The sequence below is a fragment of the Trachurus japonicus genome, chromosome 12 (assembly GCF_045865225.1).
Source record: "Trachurus japonicus isolate A0001 chromosome 12, Traja_1.0".
Classification (NCBI taxonomy): Eukaryota; Metazoa; Chordata; class Actinopteri; order Carangiformes; family Carangidae; genus Trachurus; species Trachurus japonicus.
In genome coordinates, this window is record NC_140918.1 from 996,164 (window position 1) to 1,003,778 (window position 7,615).

Here is a 7,615-nt window from a genome sequence, read left to right on the forward strand (position 1 = left end):
CCGCCTACTACTACATACTGCGTTAGTACTGTATAATCAGGGTTTATACAGGAATCTTGAAGTTAATTCTAAAACCTTTTTAAGACTTTTATAAGACTTTCTCAATATTTTTCAACACCTCACCGCCACTTCAAGCTGTAACCGTTTACATCAGTGACACTTTTAACTGAACAGTTTTAGTTTGTGATAAAGACTAGAATTCATTTCAATAGGCTGGGAAATAAATCAAAGGCAAAGTTTATCAAAAAAAACCATTGCTCCACTCTCAAAAAACCAAAACAACAATCTTCTTTTCTTTTTTATGAACCGGTTCATCTTTGTTTTTTAATAAAATGAATAAATTCACACACTTTTACAATGTTTTTTACAACTCAAACTCTTGGACAGCTAATTCAGAAAAAATACCTTCAATATTTAAGACTTTATAAAGTCATGAAAAGACTTTTTAATACTTTTTAAGGGTCTTAATTTTCCCAAAATTGATTTATCACCTTTTAATACTTTTCAAGACCCCGTGGATACCCTGATACTACAGACTGAATGTAGGATTCAGTCTGCTACTTCAGCAGACCGACACCGTTCACATCGCAGTATGCAGTATACAAGTTTCCCAGAATGCATTTCATGGCAACCGGTAGCAGTAGCTGTAAAACAGGTGAAAAGCTGTTTTATTTCCCGCTCTAGCGCTGTTATTACGTAACTAAAGCCCTATTCGCACAGGATTAGTTTTACCTGGGGACCTCTGGTGATTAGTAATAACTGCAGAGGACGTCTGTGATCTTAATCCCGTGTGAATGCGCCATGTCAGTAATTTGTAAAGTAAAAATTCCCCCGTGAATGACCGACTATATTTCACCAAAGACCGACGTCCTGTGGTAAAACTAGTCCCGTGCCAATCTGCATCTCAGTAATTGAGGGGTATTTTTTGTTCATGTTTCAACCCGTACAGTAGCTATGGTTTCAACCGGGGAAGAACAAAAAATACCCTCTGAGCGCAGCGCATTTATGCTGCGGCTGCCTCGGAGGAGAAAACCTTTTTTCTTTTTTTAAATCATTAGCGGTGCTTATTTATTAGTCCACGCTACATGTTGGTGCCTTCGCTCCTCTCTGCCTCGCATCGTCTCAGGAAATAACTGGGAAGGTTTCACAATGTTTGTAAACTGAAAGCAGCACATTCTCTACCAGACTTGATGACACCTGTCGTCTCCGAGGGAACCACCACAGATTATTGTAAAAGGTTTGAAAGTCCGAGGCTCGATCCAAAAACGCTTTTACACAGCAGAAAATCACGAACTGTGTAACACTACAAAAAGCCGAACCATGGCATGATGATGTAGTTTGATCCGACACTAGACTGTTGCTCTAACGTGATGTTTTTTTAATCCTATGTTAACCGGATAATAAATTCATAACCGACAGGCAGACTGCCTACTCGGGTACTCGGGTACTCGGGTAACCGTGCACATCCCTAATGTAGACTGGTCAGATACTGGAGATATTTCCTGAATCACTACGACATCCAGGAATTTTTCACAAACTGCAGATTTTGCTTTTGTTTGCATACTACATACTATATACTGCATTTTGGCCAAATCAGTACGTACTAGCAGTATAAGTATGTGGTTTCGATTACAGCCTGTGTGTCTCTATATGTGTGTGTTCGTGTGTGTGTGTTCCATCATCACCTGTCACTCACCCAGCTCTCTCCTCTGATTGGTCGGTTCCCCAGGCGACAGCAGAGCCCAGGAAAGCTCCACAGAAGAGGAGGCTCATGGGTAACGCAGTCCCACCTGCCAAACATCTGCTTCAAACGTTTGGATTATTTAGTTTTTGTCTTATTTTTAAATCATCTATGGCTGGAACGTAGTTTTATTGGACGAAGACTGGAGTGAGACTGGTTCTATTATTATTATTATTATTATTATTATTATTAGAGTTGTTCTGTAGATCCTCCACTCACCCCCCCCCCTCCACATTCCTTCATGTGTTTCCATTGCGGTTGTTATTACTTTAAACAATGTGTATATTTTATCATTATATAATATTATATATATATAGAAATACATTTTATTTTAAGTTGGCGGTGCCTTCACTGCAAAAACTCAAAATCTTACCAAGAATATTTGTCTTATTTCTAGTTAAAATGTCATTTCTAGTCAAAACTAATCTAATTATACTAAAAATAAGACTCACCACATTAAAAAGTGATGAGATTTAGACACTTTTTACTTCTTTCAAGCAGATTTTCACTTAAAATAAGTAGAAAAATCTGACAGTGGAGCAAGTTTTTCTTTCTCATTACAAGCACAAAAAACTTGCTTTCACTGGCAGATTTTTCTACTTATTTCAAGTGAAAATTAGTTTGAAACAAGTGAAAATGATCTAAAAACAAGTTCATTTTTAGGTGATGAGTCTTATTTTAAGTGAAAAGAGTTCAGTTTTGACTAAAATTGAGACATTTGGACAAGAAATAAGACAAATATTCTTGGAAAGATGTTGAGTTTTTACAGTGTTTCATGCTGAACTCTGTGTTGCCATTCCTCACGTCTGCCTGTCTGGGTGCCAAAGCTCTATATGTGTGTGTGTGTGTGCGTGTGTGTGTGTTCTGAAGCGTCCGTCCGTCTGAGACACTAGAAACACTCGAGCCGGTTCAACGCAGCCGAGTTAACGAGTCGTCGGTACGTCCAGGCTTCACGCGATGCGTTCAGGGCCCGTCGGTGAAGAGGAGAGACGATGATCACGGGGAGTTTATTCTGTAAATAATCAGGTCGGTGAGGAGGGTGGACGACTCCCGCAGCGACAGGATGGAAGAAAAAACCAACCTGGAGGATTTATTTTCATAAAGTTTTGAAACTTTTTGCTGCTTCGTTTTAATTTGTAGTTAAAGTAAAAAGTGCATAAACGTTTTCCTGCAGCGAAATGGAAACAGGAAAAACACGACGACGCAAATTTCCAACTACTTTCTCATATATTTTTAGATTAAATGAAGTACAGAGAGAAAGAAGCTCGAATGTTTGTCTTTATAATAATAATAATAATAATTTCTTCCTGTTTTAGACTTTAACTGAAATTCAGCTGATTTCAATCTAAACCTGTTCAGGCATTAATTCATTTTCATTTAATATTCAAACACTTAAAACCTGTTTAAAATCCAGTTTTTAGCTTTAACATTAACAGGCTTTACCGATGTGTCTACTTACATAACCTGTATACTGTAGATACACACATACTGTTTACTGAGTATCAATGAAGAACATTATACAGCAGTTTCAGATAAATAAAACAGCTATTATAATATTTTTTATCTCTCAAATTGCAGAAAAGGTGAAATATGGGCCAATCAGATCGGTGTAAAGCCTAAACATGAACTCATTTATAACTGATGAATCTATTCAGTCTGTTTTCAATTATTTATCAAGACAATAATCAGTGTTTTGAGTCCGACATGTTAGTATTTCACCAGTGAAGGTGCTGTAACTCAGGTATTGACCATCTCATCACATAAACCCACACAATAAATCAGTTAATGCAGAGTGAAATCATAAATATATTGGTTGGTTTATGATGAATAATCTCACAGCTGGACGTCCATGTTGCTGTCCCTCCCGGGGAGTCGCTCCATCGCTCTGTGGCGTCGTCGCTCGCTCGTCTTCCTCAGTCGCTGATAAAAAACAATATGAAGAGTTTAGATTCACACACATTCAGCTAAACAGAGAGTGAAGCTTTGTAATAAAATAATCAGCAGGTGAAGAGTCGTCGTCGTCGTCGTTAAATCGTATTTTTGTCACACGTCGTGTACATTCCTTAACTCCATCATCACTTCCATTCAGAGTCAAATTAACCCTCGGATGATCCCTCAATTTGTTCCACTTCCATGACCCCTGGACAAAATTTAGACATCAGTTACTCCCAAAATATTTGTGATACATACAGAGCTGGGTCTTGACTAAACATGAAACTCACTTTTGACATGGGTTTCAACATGTTTAACCCCTTCCTGGCCAGTTGTTTTTGCTGCAAAAACACATAATTTCTATGGGGTTTTTGGGCTGGTGACAGTATTTTCTCATTTACATGATGAGTGATAAAAAGAGATAAAATCCAAAATCCTCCTCTGTAAAAACTAAAGACTCTAATATGTCAACAGAATAAAACAAGAATTTTGAAAGGGGCTTTATCCATTATTCAGATTTTGTTGAGTTGAGTTGAGATTACTTTATTTATCCCAAAGGGCAATTCTGTTTCTACAACTGACCGCCACACCACAATCACATACACAGGCATACATACAATTGAGGAAGAAAGTGCAAGGACAGTGCAAATTTGAGATCAAGTAAGATAAAGTACAAAAATATAATAAATACATGAGAGGGCAATATACATAAAAACATTGCCCTTTTGGTTCTGGAAATTAGTGCATATTTCTTTTGTCCACTTGAAGGGTCATGGGTGTTGTTAAAATGCATTATGGGTCCAAAAAATGGACTTTCATTCTGAAACTCGGGACATCCAGAGTTTACCCAGAGATAAACCTCCTCGCCAAAACTCAGCCCCCAGTGACCTTTCATCTGACCTTGGGGAGTTGGGAAAGTGTGAGAGGTGAACAGAAGGGTCATCAGAGGGTTAAATAAAGTTACACAACGATCAATGATCAATAAGTAAATAAATAAATAGTTACATTTATTCTCATCTTCTTCCACTGAACCAACGTCAGTATTGTTATTCCCACGTTCTTCCAGCGGGGGGCGCCGTGGCTCTGAGCTCTGCACTCCGACTCGAACCCTGCAACTGAACTGGAATCAGATTAAACAGGTGCAGAGCTCAGAGTCAGACATCCCATCATACACTTATTGATCTTAATCAAAGCACCTTGATTGATTGATTTCTGTTCACATTCCAGCACCACAACCGTCTGTGTGTGTGTGTGTGTGTTTATGTGTGTGTTCACATGCATCTGGAGCCTCTGTCGGTCGTTGTGTGTGTGTGAACGGCCTCGAATCAACACTTCCTGTTTGTACATTCATGTGTTAACGATGAGGAGTTTTAATGCAACAACGTCTCCACTGTGTGTGTGCGTGACTGCACTGTAAAAAAATAAATAAAATAAAATAAAAAGTAGTAAGAAGCTGACGTGAGAGCGGCTCTGTGGTCACAGTCGGGTTAATACTCATGAAGAACTAGTTCATATCGTACGACCACGACCACACAGGACAAGAGGCATCGCATCAATACGACATTTTACAGCTCAATTACTTCTATTAATTATTAATTCTATTATTAATCAGCAACTATTTATTCATTTGATGGATTGATCGGTTATCAGTTACACCGGCTGGTTCAGTCCTGCACCAGTTTCTTGTTATTGCTCTGTTACATATTTAGGTCAAATTAAACTCATCTTAAATCATTCAGACTTCCTTCCACGGTACATAACTCTACATTCCCTGTGTTATTACATGTCCCAGCATGTGTTTAATTATGATTATGGTATGTAGCCTCCACTTTCCTAGAGTGAGTCGAGTTAATGAGGATGTTGTGTGTGTGGTTTCTGACATGTTTGCTGAGTTTGTAGTTGTTGTCGTTATTAATGCTGATGTTCAGTTTCCTCTCCCACTTCTCCTTTAATCTACAGAAGTTCATCATGCAAACATCCGTCTGGTTTGTGTTGTTTGACTAAATCAAAGCAGATAATAATCAATGTGTGCAAAGTTATTGGATCTATTGAGTCTTGTAGTGACTTCATTCATGTGGGACGGCCAATCAGGGACCGGCTTTGCACTCTAGTCCTCGTCACACCACCTGACTATTGATCCGATTAACGGTCTTTTACATTTGGAAGAGTCAAACCTTCTTATCTTTTTCCAGTTGTAGTGTCCAGTATTTAATCTTTAGACTTTTACCGTTCCATATTGATCTGGAGATCATTTTATCTCAGATTTAAAAGTCATTTTTCATGATAAATATTTGTTGGTTCCAGTTTCTCACCTGTAAAGAATATTATAGTAAATTTAATTCTTCTTTCTTAATTCTTATCTAGCACTTTCTAAAACTTTAATTTAACAGGTTTCCGACCCAACCTGCACATTGTTTTTTATATAATTCACTCTCTATAGATATAGTGATCTGTATCAAAATGTATTTTATGTGCAAATAAATAAATGAATAAATAAAAAGTGCTACTCAAGAAAAGATAAAAGAGGCTACCGGTATATTAAAGGACAATTCCAGGCGAATTCAACTCAGGGGTGTATTTTCATATCATTTTAGGTCTAAAAGAATGAATCTGAAGATTTTCAGTTTAATGTCTCCTGTTTTGCGGTAGTTGCGTCTGTCCGCGCATCGCCACGGCAGCAATGAATGGGAGTGGATGTAAGTTCTGCTGTTTAGGCTGTTTCCAGCCCTCAAAGCCGCAATTTTTTTCCACAGACAGCATCAGATGGAGACTCAAACATGCACCGAGAAGTTTATTTACTTCAAGCAAGCCGACATGTTTGTAAAACTAGATCTAATTCAAAGTCTCCCAGAGTCTCGCGCGAGACCCAGTTGCCGTGCTCGGTGTGTTCAGGCGCAGTCGGAGCTACCGCTTGTGTCATAAACACAGGAATATCAACTCTTTACTTGCTTCAAGTGTACATTTTTTTCCACAGACAGCGTCAGGTGGAGACTCAAACATGCGCCGAGAAGTTTTTTTTACTTGAAGCAAGTAAAGAGTTGATATTCCTGTGTTTATGACACAAACGGTAGCTTTCCCCACTGCTCCTGAACACACCGAGCACGGCAACTGGGTCTCGCGCGAGACTCCGGGAGACTTTGAATTAGATCTAGTTTTACAAACATGTCGGCTTGCTGAAGTAAATAAACTTCTCGGTGCATGTTTGAGTCTCCATCTGATGCTGTCTGTGGAAAAAAATTGCGGCTTTGAGGGCTGGAAACAGCCTAAACAGCAGAACTTACATCCACTCCCATTCATTGCTGCCGTGGCGATGCACGGACAGACGCAACTACCGCAAAACAGGAGACATTAAACTGAAAATCTTCAGATTCATTCTTTTAGACCTAAAACGATATGAAAATACACCCCAGAGTTGAATTCGCCTGGAATTGTCCTTTAAAATCACACTAAGGGTTAGCAACAACAAATGTAGGAATAAAATATTTTTTCAAGTCTGAGACCACTTTTACATTCACTCCTTAATATTATCTGCAGTTTAAACACATTTTTATCACTAGATTACCAAAGATTTCCACCACTAATAAGACACAGCAGCAGAGGCTCATGGGTAATGTAGTTTCACGCTGTCTAATACGTCAAATTGATGTAAAAATACCAGAAGGAACCAGGCGTTTTTACAGTGCAGTCACCATGACGACAGTGCAGTCACCATCACTTTAATAGCTTCATTGTTGTGTTAAAATAACCTGAGTATCAGTGGCCGGTTCACAGACGTGTCGCTTCTTTCTGATTGGTCCTCTGGCGCCACTCGAGCGCCGTGCTGTTTATCTCTTCCACTGTCGTGATTCTGAGTAAATATTTTTCAGCTGTTTATTTTGTGTTTTTTTTTTTTCTTCTATTTTATTTTTTGTTGTAATAAGTTTGTTTCTATGGTATCAAAAG